General features: G+C 46.8%; 1 pseudogene; it reads left to right on the forward strand.

The window, feature by feature from the left end:
• The first annotated feature begins 821 nt into the window (after positions 1–821).
• Positions 822–25,701, forward strand: LOC137884524 (fibroblast growth factor receptor-like 1; annotated as a pseudogene).
• Positions 25,702–25,927: the final 226 nt, after the last annotated feature.

Raw genomic sequence — 25,927 nt, forward strand, 5'->3', positions numbered from 1 at the left:
TCCACTTTATTTTTTTTACAGCAAAGTACCGTTGACTTTCTGCCTTTTAAATGTGTCTGTAGATTTGTGTCCTGGATTATTATAGTCCAATCAAAATAAAGAGCCTGGTCCCGCCCCCTAATTAAATAACTTTAATAATGTCAAACACAGAGAATGTATGAAATCCAAGCTGTGGATTTAAAACTTAAACTTCACATTAACAGCAGTAGGAGGCAGACATGCTGCCAACATTCAGTTACAGGAACGGATCTGATGAAGAAAGGAACCACTGGGTGGCAGCACTTGTTCATAGCATTGTATTAAAATGTTATTTATCAGTCGTTGCACATGGAGATACAGTACAGAACCACATATTTTCATTTATTTACCCTTAAATATAGGAACGTGTATGTGCCAGATGTTGTTTCAGTTGAATTTAAAAGCTTCTGAAGTTAATACTTTCATTATAATGTGGATATTGGAGTCTGTGAAGCCCAGTAGTAAGTGAATAATAACTTTTACTAAAAGTGTTTTTATTTAATATCTCGTATAGGAGAATAGCAGCGTTAACCTCCCACCACAGACATATGGACTTCATTTCCCGGCGATATCTGTGTCGTATCCTCCTTTCTTTTCTTTTTTTTTTTAATCTCTCCAGATGTTATCTCTCGTCTCGTGCGTTAAGCTTCCAGCGGTTGAGGATGATGGCTCGGGTGATGAAGAGCTTCGTGTGGGTGAGAGATAAAGAGTTAAAACGTTGTCCGGCCTCTGCAGGCTGTGATTGGCCCGCAGCTGCAGCGCTGGGACGGACAACGAGTCTCCGCTGTGTGCGCGCACCGGAGAAGTCACTTGGTGGACGAAGCAGACTCACACAGGGAGGAGACTTATACTTTTTGATAGAAAATTAAAAGTAGCACACATGAGACTTTTTTTGTTGTGATTTATGGAAGCAGCCGCTTTTATTCCGCTTCTGATTCCGTTGTATCTGTGATACGTGCTGGTGCGTTAAGAGGTCGGGGGGGGAAAGAGTCGACCACTGTCACTTGTGATTCATGGGCTCAACACGGACTGCAGCTGAAAACATCTCTGTCAAGAGGCTGACACGGGCTTGACTTCATTCATTGAGTATCCAGGTATGTAATCGACACATTTAGACCCCCCCCCCCCCCTTTTTCAAAATGTTCTTATTTATTTGCATGCAAGTGAGGAGCATCAGTGATATTTTACTATGAGCAAAGATATACCAGCTGAAACGGACGTTATCATGAACAGTTATCCACGTGAGTGGCTTGGTTATGTGAATATTTAGTCGACTTATAAAGGGAATATTACATTAACCAGGACTTCTTAAACTTGGCCTGGGCCTTTAGAGTATGTGGACCCCACATGTCTGACACAGAATAATCTCTCTCTCACACATGTCATGTATTGTTACTGTAGTGTCGTGGAATGTCTATAGATTTATTTAAAAATATATTTTTTATATTAAATTTAGTTCATTTGGGGTTCATTTTAGACCTGCAGTCTAGTTTAGGATCCACTGAGGTCAACTTCATACAAAAAAATGTCATTTAAGAAAGTATTTTTTTTTTAATCATTGTGTGAAATTGTGCTTGAACAGCAAATATGTTCCTCTCCATATCCACATGGAGAATGATGTGCAGGCACCCTGTGTCAGTGACCGTGTGTTTCTCAGATTTAGGGGACATGAAGGTGTCTTTGGGCAGCATGGGCGTCCTGAAGATCGTGCTGTTCCTCTTTGAGGCTGTTTTACTGACCGACTGCGCGAGAGGTAAGAGCCGTTTCACAAACGTTCCTTCTCTCCAACTAATATTGTTTCAAAGCTGGAAGTAACACCAGATTCATATTGCTCATTATAACTCGAGTTGACTGGCTGGTTTCATGTGAGCGTGAAGAAAAGTCTCAGTTGGCTCTTAATTTTTTTCACGGTGAGAAGTGAGAGACGGAAAACTAAGAACTAAAAAAAATTTAAAAAAAAATCTCTAAACAGAGCCCAAAATCAACACCGGGCAGGGGAATGAGAGAGAGGGCAGGCCAACCCCTGCCTCCAGTTTGTGTGTTTCAGTCATGGCCGTGTGTGTGTGTGTGTGTGTGTGTGTGTGTGTGTGTGTGTGTGTGTGAGTGTGTGTGTGTGTGTGTGTGTGTGTGCGTGCGTGCATGCACGCACATTCACTACAGCTAAACCAAACAAACATCATCCATCAGCTTCCCAGGGTGAACGAACACAAGTCAGTGTGAGAGTCCAGCTCTCCCGCGGCTGGCCAAGGGACTGACTCACATCAGCCTGTGTGTGTGTGTGTGTGTGTGTGTGTGTGTGTGTGTGTGTGTGTGTGTGTGTGTGTGTGTGTGTGTGTGTGTGTGTGTGTGTGTGTGTGTGTTCATGACCGAAAAAAGTGGAGAGTGGAGAGCGGGAGACCTCAGTCTGACCACAATTCGCTGCACTGTTTATCGTGCCAGTATCAATACTTTTATTTATAAAGACAACTTACAGTGAGGTTGTCAACAGGTCATGAATAGCTGTCAAGACAATTTCTATGATTTCATCCACACCGTCTCTCTGGCTACTGAACCATGTCTGATGCGATCCAGCAGCGTGAGTCAAAGACCGAGGCAAAGCCTCCCTTTTTAATGAGAGAAATCTGAAGGCCAGACACATTTCCCCCGAAGACCACGCACTGGCAGAACGAGCGGACTCTACTGCGGTCTCCTTTCTCTCCAGCTCAGCATGGAAGTGGCGTCTGATAGGTATAATACCTGTGTGCGGCCATCAGGGCTCAAGGTGGAGAGAGGCAGGAGGGGGTTAGGCGGCGGTTGAGAAGGGGAGATTAGATCTGTGGGTCTGCAGACAATGCCTCATTCACAGCGTGGCAGCCGCGTCTTCACGGCGCGACTAAACCAAAAGTAAACAAGACGTGAAGGCTAAATAAGATTAGACCGGCAATTTGAATCACAGATCGACAGAATGTGACGGAGAAACCCAAAGAAGAGTCCAAACGGGTGGTGGAGAGCGGAGGTCCGATTGATATAATGGCAGAAATAAAGGGAAAAATTGCACAGCCTGTTTTCATGATTTGTCTGAAAGTGGTTGCAGATGCACACACAGATAGACACATCAGCAGATATGTAGTTGGCAGTGAGATGATTTTGAAAGATGCTTGACTATCTGTGAAGACTAAATCTTCCACAGTTCTCCCTGCAGCAGCAGCAGCAGCAGCAGCAGTAGTGATACAGTGAGTTCTGTGTTACAGTCCAAATGCAACAGCTTGACTCTTTGACAACCTGTGAAATACAGTCGGGGCGGTTTTTAGCTCCAAACTTGTGCTGTTCCATCGCAGCGAAGGCCAGAAAAAAGCTGTAAAACTGTTCCTGTAAAACTTAACAACGCATGATGACATCTCTGACAAATGTGAATGACATTTTAAAGGACAGGACCCCTTTTGGCTTGTGTGTGAAACAGTAAAAACACGTTGGAAGTGTGACTTTACTGCTGTTATCTAAACATTTCGACAGTAAGTTTGGGTGAACGATTTTAAGCCTGTTGCTGTCAGTCATCAGGCGACATCTGACCCCGGACCCCCTGCCCACACACACACACACACACACACACACACACACACACACACACACACACACACAGACCCTCCCTCTCTCCACTGCGACGACTTTGCGACTGGCCATGCAAGAATTATTTCTTAAGACCCCCCCCCCCCCCCCCACCAGGAACCCCCCGCACTTCCTCCATCCCAACGCCTTCTTTCCTCCCCCTCTGGTGCTCCGCCACCCCCAGCAGCTGGAGGAGGTGCTCAGTGATGTGTCCCAGCAGAGCCTCTAATGTGGTGACAGGCCCGGGGACCGCTGGGCTCCACTCACCGAGGAATGCAGCAGCCCGGACATATGGATCTGCAGAAATGCACCCTGGGAGAAACAGAGAGGCACCAGGTGTCTCTGTTATGCACGAGGACTAGCTAATCATGAACACACACACACACACACACACACACACACACACTGAATGGTACTGTTTTGATGCGTTTTTAATTAGAAACAGGCCGCAAATACAGTCATACAGCCTTTTTTTGTGCATGTATGCGTCTCTGTTTTATTTCCTATTTTCTAAACCACACACACGTTTGCTTCTCCTCCGGAGCCGCCCGGTGAAGTTCAGAGCTCGCAAACTGCTCTGCAACCTCGTTGGAAAATGTACATTTTATAGCAGAGTTACATCATGGTTTCATAACAAGACCGTACTGCGAGATACATTGTATGCCAAGGGCTTTTTACAATCACAAGGCTATTTGGCTCCCCGACAGTTTTCCATTTCCTTAAACCGTAATGAGGCTAGTTTCTCAGTAACCAAATGCCCCAAAAGTCTAAATAGCTCCTGAATAGTAAGAAGGCTGCAACAGTGGTGTTCTGGCTCGTGGGCAAAGCTGGTGAGACCAGCACAGTTCAAACATCTCTCGTCTTCTACTTCAACTGTAGGCTGTTCAACCCATCAAGTCCAATTTTCTGTTTTACAAACCAGCCACTGCCCGCCCTTCTTGACACATGTCTCCCTTCTTTTTTTCCCCTGCTTCTCTTTGCATTTCCACCCATTTATCACCAGCGTAAAGTCGAAGGGAAGTAAGTTAAGTTAATGTGCTGTCGTTAAAACAAGGCATGCGCTGACCTTTACTCTCCCCCCCCAGCCTTTCCCAGCTCTCCGTACCCCCTATTTACCGAGTCTGGGTCCATTTGTGGAGAGAACAATGGATGGATTATTATGTGCAGCGGTCCCCCCAGGTTGGACAGAGCAGCAGTAATTAATTTTAAAACACTCCTCATCCCTGTGGACCGGACTTGTTCGCGATCTATTAGAGCTCACAGTACGCGGGGGAATGTTTTTACTGAGGCGCTGCCATTTAGAGGTGCGTGTGAAGAAGTTACGAGAGATCTGAATATACGTGTGTGTGTGTGTGTGTGTGTGTGTGTGTGTGTGTGTGTGTGTGTGTGTGTGTGTGTGTGTGTGTGTGTGTGTGTGTGTGTGTGTGTGTGTGTGTGTGTGTGTGTGTTATTAAGCGGGCTGAAATTACCCTGAGAAAAAGTCATGATAATGAGACATCCAAGAAGCACGGGGCAATTTGGAAAACCTCAGAGGTATACCAACAACTATTCCCGCTCGACCTCTTTCTCCTTCAAACCAGGTGGAACTAATACCCCCCCCCCGCTGCTACGATCCCTCTTGTTTCTATCACGGAAATAACGTTACCGCACCGCTCCAACAATCCGCGTTCCCCCCAATCCATCAGCACACAGCGTCGACCCTGTCACTGCAGGAGGAAACGGAGGAACGTGTCAGACTTCACCCCTCCGAGGGGAAAGAAAGGAAAGGGCTGTAGCTGTGATAAGTAGTCATAATGGAGGTCAGTTGGTGTTTACTCTAGCAGGGGTCATATAATCCCTGTGAGCAACACTCCCCTCATTGACTGACTTTAATGGCCACTTCAATTAGCATTCATGTGGAATTTCAACAAGGCATTGTCCACTTTCAGTGTTTGTCATTTTCAGCTGTTTGCTAATGGATCAGTGCACATGAGGAGAATTTTCCTCTCTCTGTTTCTGTTTTTTAAGAAAAATCCTATTGACTCACGCGAAGGTCTGTGTGTGTGTGTGTGTGTGTGTGTGTGTGTGTGTGTGTGTGTGTGTGTGTGTGTGTACATACACAATGCTCATTAGTTTGTTGGGCAGTTGGCTCTGGGAGTGTTTTAAGACCACACACGCTCTTCCTGCTGGCTGAATGGATTCGGGTTCAGTTAAATAGAATTCCTGTTGCTCCCGTTTAACCTTCGCAAAAAAAAAAAAAAAAAAAAAGCCACGGAGCCGCTCACAAAGTGCCGGGTCGTCACCATTCAGATGATAATCAACGTAAACGCGCTCCCCTGCCCTGACTTGCAGGATTTACCAGACGTATGAATAACAGATCTGTGTTAATTGACAGCTGTTTGGTGTTAAATAATAAGCATCTGATGATACTGGAGACTGTTTGGACTCCGCAGTTCAGGCTGCTGTGTTACACCCTTTGCCAGAGAGAGAGAGAGAGAGAGAGAGAGAGAGAGAGACTGGAAGTGGGCCTGTAGGGTCCGCCTCGCTGGACCCCTACAAGTGACCTTACAATAACATTTCAGCTCCACAGTGGGATGTGTTTGTCTTGCGCAACCCCTCTTTCTAAGCCTCCTTCATTTCTCCGTTTTCTCTTTTTCTTTTGAGGAGCCAAGTCGTGGAGAGAGACGCCCGCCTCCTCCTCCTCCTCCTCCTCCTCCTCCTCCCACCTCCTTACCGTTTTTTGTGCTTCACAGCTGTTCACTCAGTCACTTTAGGAGGTTGAAATGATGAGATTCCAATTGCCCTTCAAGTCGGTTTTGTTTTCCTGTAGATTTGAACTCGTAGATTTATGGTCGGGACCATGAAAGTGAGTGCAGCTGCGGGCAGATGGTGCGGAAATCGAATCTTTTCTTCCACTTTTCTTTCTTCTCCCTGTTTCTCCTCTAGCATTGGCTCCCTGTTGTATCTTCTGTCCTCTCTCTTGGCGTTACGCAACCTTGCACAAAAAACAAAACATACAAAACATGTACCATGACAACCTTTTGTTATGTCAGGAAAACACATCTATACTGTATTTATGTGATGGCGGCCTTGGGATGTTGCTTGGACTGAGCAGGTCTGGACAAGTTCAACAGTTGTCATTGTGATGTTAGTGAATAAAACGGCTGATTTGAGCAGCAGAAATATTATCTGCCACATCTTACTGTATGTGCTTGTTTGCTGTACTTGCCACAGCCTGCTAGAATCAGTGCTGCTGCAGCCGCATGCTGACTTATCAGAATACCAAATCAGGCAGGAAGTACCTGTCGTACAGAACTTGATGAGCAGTTTGTCGTCTTTTTATAATCTGATTTCAGAAATTGCGTCGAAAAGGATTATGAAAGTTTTCTCTGTCTCTGCTGTCTCCTCTCTCCGGGGGTTTCATTAGAAGTCACTTGTTGTTCTGACAAACCCTCACTAACACACACACACACACACACACACACACACACACACACACACACACACACACACACACACACACACCATGTCCCCTGCCATTCTGCAGTTAAAAGGCTGATTGAAAGTTATGGTGGTGGCAACAGCGATGGCTGGCTGAGCCTGAAGAAAGCTGAGCCAGGGGACGGCTGGGATAACGAGCTCTGAATGAGGCCTCCGCTGCCTTCGAGACACACACACACACACACACACACACACACACACACACCCAGACCCTCCGTCCAGTTTCTGGCATCCTTCCTTCCTCGATCCCCCTCTTTCAGTTCACCTCCGATGAGCTTCAATGAGACCCCACATGGCTTTGTGGCTTTTTCACTTCCACTTTGTTTTTCATTAGCAATTCTTTTGAGCGACCTCGGGAATTCTCTGCGCATTGTCCCCATTGATTGTGGCAATAAAGAGTCTGGTCTGGGCGATCGCTTGTCACAGTGCGTCAAAAATAGGAGTTTTCATTGCGAGTGATGGAATTTGCTTGCACCCGTTTCCAGCAGCAGCAGCAGCAGCAGCAGCGTCTCTCAACGCTGGAGGTGAGACGAGGAGGCAGAGAGGAGGCCCTGATTTTTCATTCAGTGGACTTCTGTAATGAATGGAAAAACCTGTCCCCACTTTGACTTGAAGAGTGGAATGGGACAAGGGAGGGAAAAAAATCATTCCAGAAGCATGGACTATAATCTGTCATATTTTATAGCAGAGCTACTGCTCTCCCAGAATGGAATTCTGCACCATGCAGTGAAACTGATTTGATTTCCTCGTGTACGGGGGATGTGAGTTTGGGCCTTGGATCAGCCCCCAGTCTGAATCTACTTGGAGTTAGAGGCTTGGCAGATGGGGGCACTGCTCCATTCATACACTTATTATTCAACATCAGCTCGACTGGCTGTTCTTGTTGTTTATTTTCTGCCACGCTAGCGGTGAAACTCGGGACGTCAATGTCGGCTCGTCTGTGGGTTTGTCAGTCGGTTCCACTTTGGTCGAGGCTGAAATATCTCAACAACCGTTTGATGGATTTTCATGAAATGTGGTCGACCCTCTGACTTTTCTCCCGGTGCCACCAGCGGGTCACACTCTTCGCTTCTTCAGTGAAATACTTCGATAATGGGACGCGGTGATGTAACGGAAGTCCTTGCTGCCGGGACATTTCGTTTTGCGGACAGCCGATCGACAAAGACGGAGACAGCCGGACTGGCAGACGTATGGACGAGATGGATAGAGGGCGGTGACCTTTGTACGGCTGAGTAGTAAGGTGAACTGGGGAAGGACTGAACAAATTGTCACTTTGAAAGGGCGAGTACCACGTCGTAATGACAGGCTCAACAGCTCCACGGTGACAGATTGATTTCAGACAATATTCCTGGATTGTCAAGAGGCCCCATTGCTGTCAGTGACAGCTTTGCCAGTTCCTCCACCCCGTCCGTCTGTCTCGCCTTGCCCCCCCACCCCCCCCCTTCTCCCCGCTCTGTCTCGTCTCTGTCTCACTCGCCTTTCTATTTCCCTCACCCACTCCTCTCCCTCCCTCCCTGCTCCGTTCTGAATCGCTCCATTCTGCCCAAACACTCCTGCTACATCGCAGTCTGTCAATGGCCCTCTCCTGAAAAGACCTTGTTGACAAAGGCGCTGGTGTAAAGCGCTTCCCAGTGTCATGGAGATTTGCTGATCCCTCAGACTGTACGCTGGTGTCGGGTTCCTACGATGAGGGGCCCTCGGTGCCAGGCTCGGCCATCATCATCGTCGTCGTCGTCATCGTCAGACAGATGTGACCACAACACGCACAGAGAGACACACACACACACACACACACACACACACACACACACACACACACACACACTGGTCTGCCGGTGACAGCATGTCTGGCTCCAAACAGTCCCGTTTACAGCCTCTGTGCTTCTCCGCCAGCGAGTAGAACATCAGACCAACGCAGAGCGACAGCGGCTCGGCTTAACAAGACATCTGCATCTCATTCGCCACTTCCAGACTGGACTCCGACTGTGTCAACTGTACACAAAGGGCAAAGCGCAGGTTGGGTAGTTAGTCCCCCCCCCCCCCCCACCACTATGGAATGCAGGAGGAGGAGGCATGCAGGGAGTGGCAGGATGCACCTCACTGTTGACTGATGGAGGCCGTGAAACAACATAAACACAGTTCTTGTTCTGAGGAGACGGTGTAACGGCCCACCGGGGTTTTCTGTGCAGCGAGCATGCTCTGTAGCCGTGGCGCCCGACGTTTTTAGCGAAGAAATATCTACTTGTTTCCCATCGACACCTGTTGCATATGTACAGCGGTGTCACCCACAGGACCCTCTAGGGGGGATCCAGGGTCGTGCATTTTAAAGTTAAATGCATCAGTCTGGTGCACTTTGAGAGCAGTCGTAAGAGAGGCTGGATCTGTGAAGAACGTTGTGTTCTGGTAAACAATGATGTGCTCTTATTTTAGCCATGGCGGAATCTAACTAAGAATATTTACTCAAGCACTGTACTTCAGTACAATTTGGAGTTACTTGCACCTGTGTATTTCAGTTTGATTTAACTGTATGCTTCTACTGCTACATATCAGAGGCAGTTATCGTACTTTTTAGTACCTTTTTTACTAGTTACTTTGCAGATCTCCTATTCTGCTGATCGTCTCACGGCCCCTCAGGAAGATGTCGGTGAACACCGCTCCGGAGGACGTAGCATGCGATGAAATACTAATCTCATATCTTGGCCCTTTTTATAAACTTTCATTTCTGTGCGTGTTTGTGAGAGCGAATAAGAGGCAATAAACGGGCGGTCCACAGCAGTCAAACACGTGTCAGCGATCACACAATGTCCCTCTCGGTGCCAAGCGGTCGGTCCATCTCCGAACATGCGAGACAGACGGTGGTAAACAGGTGCTCGCTGGTACCCTGCTCTGTACTGTAGAGAGAGAGAGAGAGAGAGAGAGAGAGAGAGAGAGAGAGAGAGAGAGAGAGAGAGAGAGAGAGAGAGAGAGAGAGAGAGAGAGAGAGAGAGTGCTCTGTTTGAGTGTGTCATGTGGCTGAGGCTGAGCCCGGGCCAGGGAGTGGGGTGTGAGATTGTTGGGATTCCTGGTTACTGCCGCCTGGGCCCACCTAATCCCCCTTCACTCCCCCCATGCAGCCCTCCTCTCCCTATGAAGCTGTGTGTTAAAGCAGGCCTCCCTGCCATCTTAGCCTTCTGCTCCCTGCCACTCTCTAAATCAACCGTCCTCTGTTTTCACCCTCACCCTGCCTCTCTCTCTCTCTCTCTCCTTGGCTCGATTGTCTCTCTCTCTCTCTCTCTCTCTCTCTCTCGCCTCCTCTGACCCCTCTGTCCCCCCCCCCCCCGTCTCTGTCTGTCCCTCTATCGGGGCCTTTCTCTACCTTCCCAGCCTCCCTCCTGCTGCCTCTTCCCTGATAAGTGGCCCTAAGCACACACTCAGCCCCTGTGTGTGCACCGGGCCTTAGCCTAATGGAGTGAGATAAAGCGACTGGAGTGCCGCTCACTGTGCGCTCTTTACGACCAGCGAATTACTGAATCACATTTGCATGAAAAGTTCTGCCACTGAATTAGTTTGTTAGTGTACGCACAAGGAATATTATTTCATTCACCATACCGACGGAATCCCAGTAATCAAATGGCTTTTTGTAGTGTTGAATGGATAGTTTATGATTGGAAACGTCTCATAGTCGGTCAACAGTTGACCAGTATACCAAGTATTTAGTATTTATTATTAATAGAATAGAACAAAAATAGTTTAACATTTTGCTCTTGTTTTGACCGTTCCCTCCTTTTCCTTTTAAAATGAACATTAAATAATAAGGTTGCTGTTTTTCTATATTTTTATGATTGTCAACAAATGACTAAAACCAACAATGCACTCATCAATACTTTCTGACTTACTGAGTGTTCTGTTTGTGGCTCTCAGACTCAAGCCTATTAGTTATCTCCTAAATTGTAAATTGTCATACATACATTTTAGCGAAATGTTCTTCAAACATGAGTAAACATTTTTTGGGGACTATTTTTCACCTGCAGATACACATTTGATGGTATCATAATTATGTTTATGGCAGGATGGTGTATGTGGGATTGATGCTAAGAAAGATATCGGCAACCGGACGACAACAACAACAACAACAACAACAATGTACAGAAATGAGAAGAGAAGAATGAACCAAACTCTCCCCGATGTAGACATAATGTCATGTATCAGAAGACTCTTAAAGGGTGATATTATTAATATAAACATAGACGGTGAACTCTCTCATGAGAAAATACCCAACCGTCTGTACAGTGGAAGATCAGGTAAAAAAAAAATTGGAAAAGCAGACTATAAACTATTCCACTCCAAAAACATGATGTGAAAGGCCTCTATTAATTCAGGTTCAGGACTTTCCATAAGAACTCCTCACTTTTCCAGGCTTGTGGAAGTATGGAAAGCTGCGTAGTCCCTTATGGGAAATCCTCAATGAAAAGAGCCTTTTCATATAATCAGGTAGAATCAATAAGTAATAAAAACGGAGGATTTCTCCCAGGAAGTTGTTAGCTGTGTCAGTAAGCCCCTTGGATACTTTAGTTAGTTTAGTTCGTAAATGATGACCTAAACATGAACCACATTCACTAAACATATGGCATTTCCTTTTTTCCTGAAGGTTAATGTCTTATTTTATGAAAGTGCATCATGCTTTTGTATTCATAGCTGAGGTTTGTTTCAGGGGAGGTGGATCACTGCTGTATGAATGATGACCAATAGTCAGAAAACAAACATTTTTGCTCTCAGTGATTTATTTTGGGTGGAGCCCGCAGATGACAGCAGCGAGGACTCTGCAAAGACACACGCTGCTTTCCTCTGACGGAGGCGGCCGGGAGAAGGCAGTCGAGTTTAATGAAACATCGCGGCTTAGAGTTCAAAGGCTCCACAGCAGGGCCCGTTCAGGGAAGGCCGCGTGATGGAGATGTTTCCAGAAGCTTTATGACGCCGGAGTAATTCCTCCGTTTCTTTCCTGTTCTTTTGATCAGTGGGGGGGTCGGCAGGAGCCTGTTGTTCAGGGGGCCCATTAGTGAAGCAAGCAGATTCCCTGCAAACGAGCAGATAGAAGGACACCGGTGCATCTCATTCTCTTTCCCCTCTTTCTTTATATTCCACCCCCTCCTGCAGTTTCTCTCTTCCCTCATGTCACCCAATAGCTCCTCCTGTACCATTCCCACCACCGAAGCAGTTGCTATTCAGCCCCACATCAGATGGTGCCGAAAGAAAGAGCCATTGTCCCCGCCGGTCTTACCCTGCTCTTATCTATTGATTGGAAAGCCGAGAGGGGAAAATAGCAGGTATTGATTACCACGCTGGGTGAAGCTGCTGGGCAGGACGTCTGGAGGGGTAAGAAAAGACGGCATTCTTCACCCTTGGCTACCCCGCTGCTGTCAGAACAGCCTCCACCGCCACTCCGCATATACCCCGTTACTGCCGCCGCCTCCTCCTCCTCCCCTCCATCCCTCACCTCGCCTCCCTTTCTTGATTCGCCAAGGTGGCTCTCCACACTCTCTTTCTCTCTCGCCGTTTAATGCCGATGCTTATCTCTGCTTGTGAAATGTATAGCCGAGCGCAGCGGCGGGCTCTGAACGGGAGCTCCGGCCTTTCACACACTCCCCGAGCTGCGGAGTCCGCCTCACCTTTCCCCTTCTCCCGACCCCTCCGGTCTCAAGTAAAGCCACTGACTCTGGGTTTGGTTTCTCGCTTTCATGTAAGCTTTTTGTGCATTTTCCTTTAACTTCCCTCCCGTGTTCCTTGAGCTTGACTTTCTTTTTCTCCATCCATTTTGTTGTATTGTGTCGTTGAAGTGCTCCTGAGCTCTCAAAGGATGCACAATAGAGTATTTCCCTCCAAGCACAGGCTCCATTAAACGTCCTCTCTTGTGTTGGAGGTCTGTCTGTTCTTGTACGGTCTGCTGAGCTAACACGCTGCTGCTGAGTAGGAGGAAGCATTCTCCAGCTTCTATCTGTCTCTCTGCCGCTTATCCTTTCTGTAAATACTGCATCTTGAAGACGGAGATCAGTGTTTATCTAAGTAAAGAATCACTACACTCTGGCAGTGTGCAAAAGCCTTTTGATGCACAATAAATTCTTGCAGTTGGCTGGAGATTAAGGAGCAAATCCTTTTTATTTGAAGACGGTTCACGGTGTTGTTTGAACAACTCTGTCCCGTATTGGGCGGACGGTGTTGCGTGCATTATGGAGTTGCTCTCATTGCGGTTGGTTAAGTTCCAGGTGTTCGCTATTGGAGCGGCTGTCAACGGCCAAGCCGACCCTTTATTGACATGTTTGCAATGACTAGAAAGACCAAAGCACTTTGTATGGGAAGAAAAATGCATGTAGACATCATTACAAATCCACAGGTGTTTTGTAAAAAAGCAAATAAATGAGGAGAGAGGTGCCAGCACATCTGAACATTGTTCAAGTCTGGCAGCCTTTAGAGTCTGTTTTTTTTTTAAAAGTTTTTATTCCTTCTTCCTAACATACTTGCCTTCACGGAGGCCCGCACGTCAGATCAACAGATCATTAACCCGCTCACAAGGTTTTGTGAAAAATGTCTAAATTTAGTCTGAATCACAAGAATGCCTCCTATTGAATGCGCCCCTTTCTCTTAAAATAATCCATCACCAAATTGAGCAAAGAAAAACAGAGCTAATTCTGAGAGTCGCCAGGCCTCCTCCTCCTCTTCCTGCTCTATGAAAGATCCCATTCACACATGGAGCTCGGCTATAATAAGGGCCGCCGCACCAACGCTGCAATACGGGAAAAGCCCATATGGTCATGTGTATCATTTTCCCTTTACAGAGCAGCTAACAATTCAAACAATTTAAAGTCAAATGCTCTGAAACGCTCACCAGTTTGTCACGAATCGTGTAGATTCCCATTCATCACGGCCTCAGTGGAGGACCGCGATGCTTAGTTCAGCAACCACGAGAGGAGACCGAAGTGAAAACGGCAGAGAAAATTGCAGCAATGTTTCAATAAAGCAGATAAGGCTAAACATTTATTTTTTTTACAGAGGGCCTCTGTGTGGTAGTTCTCCGAGCTTTCGACTCCAAGGTTAAGAAAATCCGTCCTTGAGACGGAGGAGGAGGAGGAGGAGGAGGAGGAGGAGAGTCACTCTTGAAGAAAGGATGGCGGTCATGCACACGGCACAAATACTTATTAAGTTGTTCAGACGATGTCCTTGATTTCAGCACCTCTTCGAAGATGCCTTGTTTTTCGAAAGGACTTCAAAAGGTTTTTTTTGGAAGAGCGGAGATGGAGGGAGGAAATCATTTGTTGAACATTCCTCGCACTTAGAGCACCATTCGAGTTCAAGATCACGCGGACCTTTATTACAATTAAAGGAACAGTTATTGGAAATGTGTTTTTATAATATTTAGTGACTGCACCTCCCAACATAAAGCCATCTGATCATATGAAAACAAACAACAACCTTAGGGTAAAGAAGCTTAAAAAGACAGTTAAAGACGTATCCCTGCTATAAGGCAGGGTTTGAGTGTACAATAAGAGTCAAATATCCTGCTAACAACACTGCAGACGTGCACCGTTGGAATGGAAAAGAGAATTCAGATGCCTCTTTTCATTTTCTCAAGAAATGCCCCTCTAGTTTTCAGAATGTTTAGTTTGACAGAAGCAGAGCCTCTGTGGGGGGAACGTGTTTTGACATTTCGCCTCAGCTAAACCGTTGACATAAATCAGGCCTTTTCTGTTAATCCAGAAGGAGCACATGGCTGAGTAGCTGGCGAGACCACAAGTCAGAGGAGTTAACTGAAGCATATTTGTTCAAGATTTGGCGCACATGTATTTATGTTTTTACAATGCGATTCAGTGTTTTAGGATCAATTCAGTCCAAATGAGCTCCGGCAGCCCCGAGCCAACGCCGTGACCCGTTTGTGTTGCTAAAGCGGAGTCCGTACAGTCAGAGAGCGAACAGTGAGCGGCTCTGTTCTGCTCTCCTGGTAGCAGAGGAGCGAGATATGTGCCAGCTGACAACAATAAAAAAAAAAAAAAAAAAAACTGTGGTTGCGTTTTTTTGTCCACAGACATAAACAATGACACTTCCAATTTCCTGTGCATGCTGTGGACCAGGAAAGGCCCGGTCCACAGAGAGGAAGGAAAACTCTGAGTTTGTATGTGTGTGTGTGTTCATGCATGGTTGAAAAAAGACACAGAAAGGAGGTTTTCATTGGGTTTTTTTACGCTCATAAGTGTCACTTCTTTCCACTTTGGGAAAAATTTTAAGCAGCGAAAGGTCACTGGCGTAGCAGTCCAGATGTTGTACCTGCAGCTGAGATACATCTGTCTGCAATGTGATGAATAAAACAGCCAGATGGAGTTACCTGTGTCACCTTCCCCCACTGTAGCCCCAGCAGCATAATGATCTTCTTGTTTACCATATGTGTGAAATGCACCAGAGAATGTGGCTCCGTGTGTGTGTGTGTGTGTGTTTGAGCATGTGTATATGTGTTGGGAGAGGCCATGTGTACTTACCCTCCCCTTTTGTTTTTACTGCTACCAGACCGGCCATTTGTTCTGAGGCACAGACTCAGAACAAATGTGTACTTTTCAGGGCTTTTTTTTTTTTTTTCCAGCTATAGGGGTTTGGTTGCATTTCCCTCTCTCTTTCACTCCTCCACTTTCTCTCCGGTGTTCAGTCTGCTCAGTAATTCAGGGTTTGTTTAGTTTTTGGTGTGGGAGGGTGTGAGGGGGGGGGGGGGTTAGTTGTACGCCGGGTGCTGCGCGAGCAGCGGCGCAGGCCTCCTAACACCATCACAGGGTGTTTCGGCCCGCTCCACTTCACCAGATCTGAGGGAGCAGACCTGAGCCAATTAAGAGCAGGAGCACAGGCTGCTGTCCGTCTCACTGAGACCCCCCCCCCCCCCCTCTCATCGCTTTGATCTCTTGCACGCAAAACCAGAGCCAGGGCACTTTACCCTCTCTGTGCAGGCAGTGGACGACTGGGCTTGCCCAATTATTACAATTTGGTTTCAACATTTCTGGGTAATCAGACAAAAAAAAAAAAAAGATGACAAATTGCCTCTGTCTCATTTTATTTGCCCACGTCTGAGCTGCTTCAGCGTACTTTATTTAATCTGCTCATTCCAATACACTACTTCAGCCGAGCTTCACGCTAGTTTGTCACTTTGTTAGTAGAAACATTCAGTTTTGTAATATTTTTCCTCTCTCACTATACATAAAAACGATAACTTACAATGACAGCCTCCTGCTCAATCCATCTTATTTTTGACTAATGTTCACTACCTCATTTTGTTTTACCTGCGCCTTAATAGGTGAGGTGAGCTTCCACCAGATTTCCTCCTTAAAGTTTGATGCTTTTCAATGTAATGTGTTCTAGATCAGGAGTTTCCAAACTGGGGAAACGAGAAACATTTTTAGTCCTGATCGTGAAAACAGCTGTTGGTAAAACAATTTCGCCATAAGGCCTATAGAGCAGCTGTCCTGGAGCTTTGGATGTCATAAAAATGTGCATAGATGTTCACGTTTCTACTCCTATGAGCTCTTAAGGACTTCTTGTCCATGTTGACTTAAACGTTCCATTAAAGCTCCAGAACAGCTACTGAATGGACTTTCCGGAGAGGTGTTTTTTTCTTGTGGATTTCTGTGTATTGCACTTCTAAACATTATTAAAAATCTGAAGTAGAATAATCACCCTTCAACTGAACTGGTGACTGAAGAGGTATGCAAGTTGACATTGCATTGTTAAAAGGTTCACAGGTCAGAAACGCTGTGAATTACAGATCTAGATGATGTTGTATTCTCTGTTTCAACCTGACATGAATATAATTTTAGGGAATTACTGCATACCTTTGTGTTTTTTTGGCACTATAATGTTAATAGATGTGGAATACCATGTAAAAACATTGCTCTCGTCTGCTATATTGCGGGCTGAAGATTAAAACTGTGAAACCGTACTGAAGTTTCGTCTTTTTTTCCTTCACCATTATTATGTCCGTTTTATCCTCAGGACCTCCAAGGGTGTCGGAGAAGGTTGCTCACAGACAGATGGCCCGGCTCGGGAGCGCCATCAAGCTGCCGTGTCCGGTGGAGGGAGACCCTCCGCCCCTCATAATGTGGACAAAGACGGGCGCAACATCCACAGCGGCTGGATCCGTTTCCCGTATCCTCCGCATGGGCCTGAAGATCAAGGAGGTGGAGGCAGATGACACAGGGACCTACATCTGCAAAAGCCACCAACGGCTTCGGTAGCGTTAACATCAACTACACCTCATCGTCATCGGTGAGTGCAGATGAACTTGTGTGTATCGCATTAGAGAGTTTGTACAACCGGTTGCTCCGCGGGTCCCTGAGACGAGATCATCTCAGGGTTTGTGAAATGTGTCACTCTTGTTAAAAAAAAAAAAGAATTCAAGCTGGATTCAGCATCTATAAAACATGAAGTCACCTGTCTGGTACCTAAAACCAGAGACCATGGCTGTGAGTCACTCGCCCACACCGCATCATCTTCCACTGTGGTGTTTTTAAAGCCATTCTCGTAACACTGTCCTGCAGTCAAAAACCTCACAGCGGCTCAAATGTTAACAGACGGCATCAGTCACAGAGGTCGAGGTCTAAAACAAGTGGATTTATGGAGGTTTAGTGGTCGATCCTCTCATCCATTGTGTGTGTGTTACAGCCCCTACCTCTCCCTGCCCAAAGTCAACAGCGCGCGGGATATTGTTTCATACTACTTCATCCCTGTGACTCATTGGATCTCCAGCTCTTCCTTTTCCTCAGGCTGCACTCTGTGGAGGCAGGAGGTCTGCAGCTCCGCAAGAGACACACAATTCGGTGTAATAGTGGTCGGTTTGTCTTCAGACTCTTGACGCGGCTCTTGAACGGGGCCCCCGAGGATTCAGCCACGGTCTGACCCAGTGTGTTGCTCATTTTGTGCATGTGCATACAGTGCATTTCCTCTGCGCTAGAGCAGAGCATGATGAATGAGCGGAGTGGAGCGTGAAGGCTGTGTTTAGTCTAATTACTCTAAGATGCCTAATTAGGGCCAGAGTCTGTGCTCTCTCTCTCTCTCTCTCTCTCTCTCTCTCTCTCTCTCTCTCTCTCTCTCTCTCTCTCTCTCTCTCTCTCTCTCTCTCTCTCAGGAGGAGCTGCTGCAGCCTGGTATGTGACAGCCAGGCTTCAGAAGAAGAGCCATAATCAGGCAGATGTGGAAAACACCGAGCACTGCTTTCTGTAGTAATGCAGGCTCGTGAGTCGGGAACAGTCTGGACCAAAGTTTATTTAGGGTCCCCCCCCCCCTCAATATGAAGTTGCCAGGGAGTTCAAAGAGAGGGTGTCTGCTGATTGTGCTGAAATGAAAGGTTGGAGATGAAGGCACGGTGCCAGCTATAATGTCAAGGTTCATACTACAGTTGAGCTATAAAGTATCAAAGTCAGACAGTCGGCTGTCTGTGTCTACGTTGCAACTTAAAAGGCATTCTGAGTTTTATATACACTAAACACATCTTTGTGGAACTCATTCAGAATCAATCATGTGATGGATAACAACCAACGTGTCATTTCAAGGCTCTGTCGATTGAATTACTTTCACAATTATACATTTGGATTGATGGAGAGTCGGTCTATTTGATGTGTTTCCGCTGCAGAAAGTAATTTTAGATTATTTCAAGTGGGGAGTGGAGCCGATGTGGATAGAAATTAAAAAAAAAAAAGCAGCGTCACTTTGCGGTCGCAAGATTAGACACTGTTACAAGACATGATGCAGAAAATAAACTACAAAAAGATGGTTCAGATTCTGAAAAAGATGGTTCAGAATCAGTCTTATAACCTAATCTTTTATGTCATATAAACCAGAGTACTTTGTAAGTAAACGTCTGCAGAAATTCCCTGAGTACTGACATGTACAGTTTTTAAATAATTACTGTACATGCACATCGAATTTGTTTTTGGATTAAATATTGATTTAAAGCGTGAGAAATTATGATTATGGTAAAATTACATCTACTTACACTCATACACACACACACACACGAGACACATGAGACACACACACACACACATAATCAGTCAACTAATCTCTGTGATAGATAACCATTTTTCCCCCCGCGGTGTGTTTGTGTGACAGATAATTTGTCTGGTTTTGGCTTCTGCTGCAGAACGACCGAGTGAGAATGAAGACTTCAGTGAGGACAGTTTAAGACGGATGTGATGAAGCTGGAAGGGATCTCCAGGAGATCAGTTCAACCTGACTGCATACGTTGCTCCCCACTCGGTTATTACGTTAGGAAAGAAATACCGCTGGAAGTACAAACATAAGTCTTTCTTGGAAGCATATTTCCATGTGATTTTAATCAGTGTCTTTGCCCTTTATGGAGTTACCGAGAGACGTTCTGGCCGCACTTTTAATCCTGATCTGGTTTGTTCCTTTTCCTGTTTGTCCTCTGTGGTGGAGAGTGCACGACAGACCGACCCTATCCAGTCTACCCCCCCCCCTCTTTCTGCTCTCTTGTCCATCATCCCATTAGGCACTGGCAGGCCATCACCACAGCGTTTGTTTTTATAGATAATTGTTCCGTCGGGGCTGCATTGCATTCTGGTTTCGCCACAAAGATTAGGGGGCCTCAGCGTCCAAATATTTCCAAGAATTGAAGCTCGGCTTAATACAACCAAATAGTCTGCGATTATCGTGAGCAACACTTTCCATTAGCGTTGAGTCACCTAATTGTTAACCGTTTGCTTTTAGTTGCATGCAGTTAACTGTAGTGACCTGCTGGGAGGCCTATTGTGTTGCTCAGAAAGATCAAGAGGAGGAAGATTATTTATTTAAAATACTGTAAATGAGGGGTAACTCCCGGGCATAGCTCCGCGTACAGTACCCATCATGTCAGTTTATTTATTTTTCTGGATCACAGAGTGAAAAAGTAGAGAGAAGCAACTGCAGTCGGTTCAGGGAAAGAAGAGTCGACGAAATCCCGACAGCTGTTCAAGGCCCAACGTGGAGAGCATAGCTTTTTAAAGATCCCCCGGGACCCAGCAGAGGAGCCAAGCAGAAGAAAGACAGTAAGAGAAAGAGACAGCGAAGACTCTGGACTAAGAGAGTGAGGGGCTTTGCAGAGTGATGTAAGGGGGGGGGGGGGGGGGGGGGGGGGGGGGTTCCACTTCAGCTGGAGAGATATTCCTCCTCCCATCTGCCAGCGGACAGCCTGTCCTCCCTGAGCTATCTGAAGAATCTGGTCAGTCAGTGCAACATGGCGCCTCCTCAATCCCTCCAGCTGGCTGTTTGGGCCCTGTTTGGGGTGGTCTCTTGACAACTGGCCCCGGCAATCCCCACCAGGACGGACCGACGCATGCAGCAACCCCCTCCGTCCTCAGCTGCTCAGTCTACAGCAGGCTTCATATCAGTATTAACGTGGGATTGTCATATTAACATTGGTAGTGTTGGATTCTAATGTTTATGTCTGCACAGATCATATATTATAGGGCTAATACAGGGCTGGCGGTGCTCTTTTTTTTTTTTTTTTTTTTTACATTTTGGCTCTCACGCCGGCACATTTTTTCACTTCGCTCCTCTCTGGAGACGCTCTCAGGGCCAGCTGTCGATTAAACCGGCCCGTGTGTGACTGATCACGTGTGGTAGCTGTTTGGAGATTTCCTGAGTGTGATGCAAGGCCACTGCGCATTAACTTTCCCTGGACATTACAATGTCCCCAAAAACATCTGGAGCTCATCGTGACCTCAAATCGTCAGGCCTCTCTTCCTGTGATGCAGCTGGCACAGGAGGCCAGCAGAAAGAGAGTGTGTGTGTGTGTGTGTGTGTGTGTGTGTGTGTGTGTGTGTGTGTGTGTGTGTAGTGACCTGTTTCCTGTGGCTAGATTTGTGAATGAAGTGGGAGGGGATGGCGTCAGTCCCCGAACACTGTAGCGAGACCATGAATGGATTTAAGTTGTGTGGAACGACGGTGATTGCATTTTAAACAATTTGATACTTTTACATAAGCGTGCGCTTGAATCATGACTCTGATTGAATTCCCCTTTGCGTAACGAGCCTTTGATTTCATTCCGTGCATAAAGTATAAGGGTTTTTTGTTTCCTCACTGATTCCATAATAAGTTGCAGCTTTTACTTACTTACACAAGAATGGGCCTTTCAGTCACTCCTCATTTGATTATTTTATTTTATTTTTCAATCTTCCAAAACTAACTAATCATATGACAGTCCTACCTCGCAGTGTAGTGAGCTAATATTGCGTAAAGACAATAGTGGCAAGGGATAGCTTAGACATATAAAGGGCGCCATTGTTCCCTGGAATCGCCTAAAAGTAGAGAGGAAATAGATTCAGAAAAAAAAAAAGTCAAAAAGAAAACCCCGGCAGTGTGGGACCGAGTTCTGTTTGGATTGGGAGGTTCAGGAACCGGGAGGAATGTGGAGAGCCCAAGTGAGCAACAGAGAAATATTTCTTCCAGTGGAGGCTGTTTTAAAGGAATGGGTTATTATAGTTGGCCAGTTAAACCCCTTCAAATAGCCATGACATCATGGCTGGGCCTTGGTGCTGCAGGGGGACAAACAAAGGAGGGTTTGTACCCAGAGAACCCGAGAGAGCTTTGAGGGTTTCGGGGGGACTCGGAGGGTGGCAGAACGAGGGGGGTTAGAAGTCACATCTGGCCTCTTTACCTGACCCAATCAAACCTTGAGAGGGAATTAAGTGTGCCAAAACTGCGTCTCGAAAAAAAATCCAACTCGAGGCCGCACTGAACTCGAAATCAAAAAAAAATGGTACGAAAGGTACAGAACTGGAGAAACACTGAGAAAGACGACTGTATCGAATGTGAAGCGACTGCTCCGTAGTATCGCATAAAACCATTTAACAGCAGCCCGTCCTCAATAATCATCTGCTTTAATGTCTCGTCTTTACAGAGGAACCCGATCTGCTCTGTTAATTCATCAACGCTTAACTCGAAAAGTCGATCCGCATCACAAACCGTCGATTAGGTTTCACTCATTATATTCTCTCTAAGCCCCGTCTTAGCCACGGCTGCATGATGTCAGCCGGTGACACAAACTCCACAGCTGTCTCCTGGAACCCGGGCTTATGAAAACTGATCATATTACTACCAAATGCTACAGAGTATGACCTGAGCATGCACCCCCGCTCAGAGGAGCCTAGCTATAAATGCTAAATTTACTCATATAGAGCCAAGAACCACGTGCTGGCCTGGTTTGGTGTTGGGTCGCTGTGGCGGTGGCACTGTTGACAATTAAGAGCGGGATTCTAATGGGAGACTTTAAAAGTAGCAATATACCAGTGCACTTCCCTTTTTGATATGGCCATTCAAACTAGAAAATGGTTGATAATACATTGTTTGTTTAATGCTTCAGATTAAAGTCAATGCATAATACATTCGCCCCAAATTCTGTGCTGCAAGACTTCCTTCATCCTCACCCCCCCAAAGAACACCTGGCTGTTTCCTTTCGTACTCAGCTGCTGACTCACTGCTGTCCTGCTGTGTTCACAGATGACTCAGGTTCTGATAAAACTGGAGTCGTGGCGGCTGATGCAGCAGAGGCTGACCTGGGCGCCGACGGCTCATCGGATAAACTTGGTAAGAGCTCTGTTGGCATGCTGTCGGTGGTGCAGTGGTGGATTTGCCAGACCATGCCAGTGGCTCTGCATGTTTTACCCTGTTTACTACAAATCACATCTAAACAATTTGCAAATGTGCTCTTATGTCCCGTATAGTGCGTCCACGCTTCACCCCCCGCTAAGATGAGGAAGCGGTCATCGCCCGTCCCGTTGGCAGCTCGGTGCGGCTCAAGTGCACGGCCAGTGGAAATCCTCGACCGGACATCGTCTGGCTGAAGGACGACAGGCCGCTGACGGAGCAGGAGGTCGGCGAGGGCCGTCAGAAGAAGTGGACTCTGAGTCTGAAGAACCTGACGCCGGAGCACAGCGGCAGATACACCTGCAAGGTCTCCATCGGGCCGGGGAAATCAACGCCACGTATAAAGTCGAGGTCATACGTGAGTATCCCACAGAGAGGCCGAGCGGCACGCATACCAAACGCATTCACCTGGAAATATTAACGCTGCCAGATGAGGCAGAGGTGATTCATTTAAATGACCGTTTGTGCCGGATCATTTTTCGTGATCTTTTTTTTTTGCGCATTGCTGCGGGGGGATTTAAAACAACGTAATCTCTGTAATGGTGGTTCTAATTTGACCGAGGAAGAACTGTAACCTTTAAAAAATGTCCTCTCTGATCTACCTACTCCTGACGTCTGATTGCGATCTGCAGGTCTTATTCATATCCTTGCTGCATGGATGAATGTGCTTGTGTAATCATGTATATGAGAAGCATATTGAGGAAGCAGGCTTGAGACTGAGGGCTTGTGCCCTGGTGTTTGCACAGGGGGGGGGGGGGCTGTTCAACTCAGGGACCCTCCACTCAATCTGGAGCTGATTAAAGCCCAGCTGTCTGCCAGACCCACTGCTGCCCCCCCCCCCCCCCCCCCCCCCCCATGAGAAATGTGTGCTGTACAACCAGGAGCAAAGAAAGAGAGGAAACTAATCACACATACTTCTTGTGTTACATGTGGTATCCCTCCCTCTCTGTCAATTATAACTTCTAAGCCTGAGGCTAATAACGGTATGGACAACTAAGACCTCTTCACCCACAGAAGGGCTGTCATGTAAAAAAATAAAAAAAATGTCTCTGTGTGTGTCTTTACAATGTTTTTTTCTCTGTGTGTCTATGCAGAGAGGACAAACTCCAAGCCCATTCTGACCGGCATCACCCGGTGAACACGACGGTGGACTACGGAGGCACCACGTCGTTTCAGTGCAAAGTGAGGAGCGACGTCAAGCCGGTCATCCAGTGGCTCAAGCGCGTGGAGTCTAACGAGGAAAGCCGCTACAACTCCACCATCGAGGTGGGAGACCACCGGTTCGTGGTGCTGCCCATGGGGGAGGTGTGGTCCCGACCCGACGGCTCCTACCTCAACAAGCTGCTCATTACCCGCGCCAAGGAGGACGACGCCGGCATGTACATCTGCTTAGGCGCCAACACCATGGGCTACAGCTTCCGCAGCGCCTTCCTCACTGTGCTGCCAGGTGAGGCATGGGCAAAGTCTGTTTGAAGTGTACCGCTCACAAACACACCGCAGGGAGACCAATCGGCGGCTTTGACAAAGATCGGTTTGTGTATCGCATGTGGCTGTTTATTCTTAGGAGTCTGCAGTAGTGCACATAACACAGTGACATCAAACTGAAATGAAAGGGACACGCATCGTCAGCAAAATGCACCAATGAGGACAGATGCCAACAGAGCAATGTGAGCGAGCGCAAATGTCCTGTTTTCATTTTATACATTTTTTGGACTCTAAAAGATAAATAAAAGAAATCCAGTCAAACTCAATAGGCAGTCGAGCTTTTCAGTCGTCTTTTTAAAGGCTCGAGTTTAAAGTTTTCTGTGCATAAACTCAAGGATACTGATAAAGGTGTAAGCATTTAAGAGCCGAAATCATGAGTTGATTAATCGAATAGTCAACAAAAAAATAATCAACAATGTTGTCATGGATCCTGTAGTCTCCCTCAGTCGTGGAAGTGTGGACTCATCTCGGTTCAAATGTTTTGGACTGATCCGACCTTTGTTGACCTTTTTAAATGCTGATTAAAAAAAGAAAATCAACAGATTAATTGATCGTTTGTTTGAGGCCTTAAGCACTTCACCTGTGCAATAAACAGGAAACCTGTTTTGATTTGTCTTTGGTCCTCTTCTTTTACAGACACAAAGCCTCCCATCATGCCATGTTCTCGCCAACCTCCAGCTCCCTCCCCTGGCCTGTCATCATTGGCATCCCTGCTGGAATCGTCTTCATCTTCGGCACAGTGCTGCTGTGGTTTTGCAGAGCAGAAAGCACTGTCCCCCTCCCAGCGCTCCAGCTGCAGCGGCGCAGGTACTGCAGAGCTCCCACCGGCTGCCCTATCGAGAGCGGGACAGGGGTTGCGCGGCTCCGTCCTCCAGCTCCTCCAGCCCAGACAAAGACTGCATGAGCTCCATGAACTATGAGGAGTACCTGGCGCAGCAGCAGCTCCTCCTCACCCAGGGAGGACCGACGATCCCCCCTAAAATCTACCCCAAAATCTACACTGACATTCACACACACACTCACTCCACTGTGGACGGGAAAGTACATCAGCATCAACACATTCATTTTCAGTGTTAGCCCAAAAGTGCCAAATGTCCCCACTAGCTGCTCAGTATCTCAGAGGGACAGTGAGCTCTGGACTGGGGAGCGGCTCCTGAACGACATTCACCCGGCATTACTCTTTATAGACTCTTCTCATTGCTACAGATTGTTGGGAGAGTGTGCATGAAGAAAACCAGCAGTGGCCAGTGATACACACCTTGGGTTTTTACATCCAAACTTCCATATTTGGTGCTTATTTCTTTTTTTTTTTTTTTTTTACCTTGTCAGATTCTCACACCACTAAGATCCATTCATCCTTGTTGTGCACTTAATACAAAAAAGGACAAGGACATTTTTTGGCGTGTGAGTCAGCTGAAAAGTCTTCCTCAGCAGCTGAATTTTGCATTTTCCTATCTGAGGGTGGAGGTGAGGTTTACCTTTCACTTATTCAGCGTTGGAGCGCAGGGGGGGGGGGGGGGGGGGGGGGGGGGGGGGGGGGGGGTGGGGGGGGGCTCCGTATGTTCTGCCTGGTAATGAAGACAAAGATGGTACTCAGATTTACAAAAGGGCCGGTTTCGTGCCCTACTCAGGTAGTCTTTGTTTGTTGAAGATGCATAATGTTTGGAACGCTGACCACTATCCCTTACCGTTCTCCATCCCTCACTTCTGTTCT

Source organism: Cebidichthys violaceus, unplaced genomic scaffold, assembly GCF_023349555.1.
Source record: "Cebidichthys violaceus isolate CVI_PGR_0920_01 unplaced genomic scaffold, fCebVio1.0.p SCAF_39, whole genome shotgun sequence".
In the NCBI taxonomy this organism is placed as follows: domain Eukaryota; kingdom Metazoa; phylum Chordata; class Actinopteri; order Perciformes; family Stichaeidae; genus Cebidichthys; species Cebidichthys violaceus.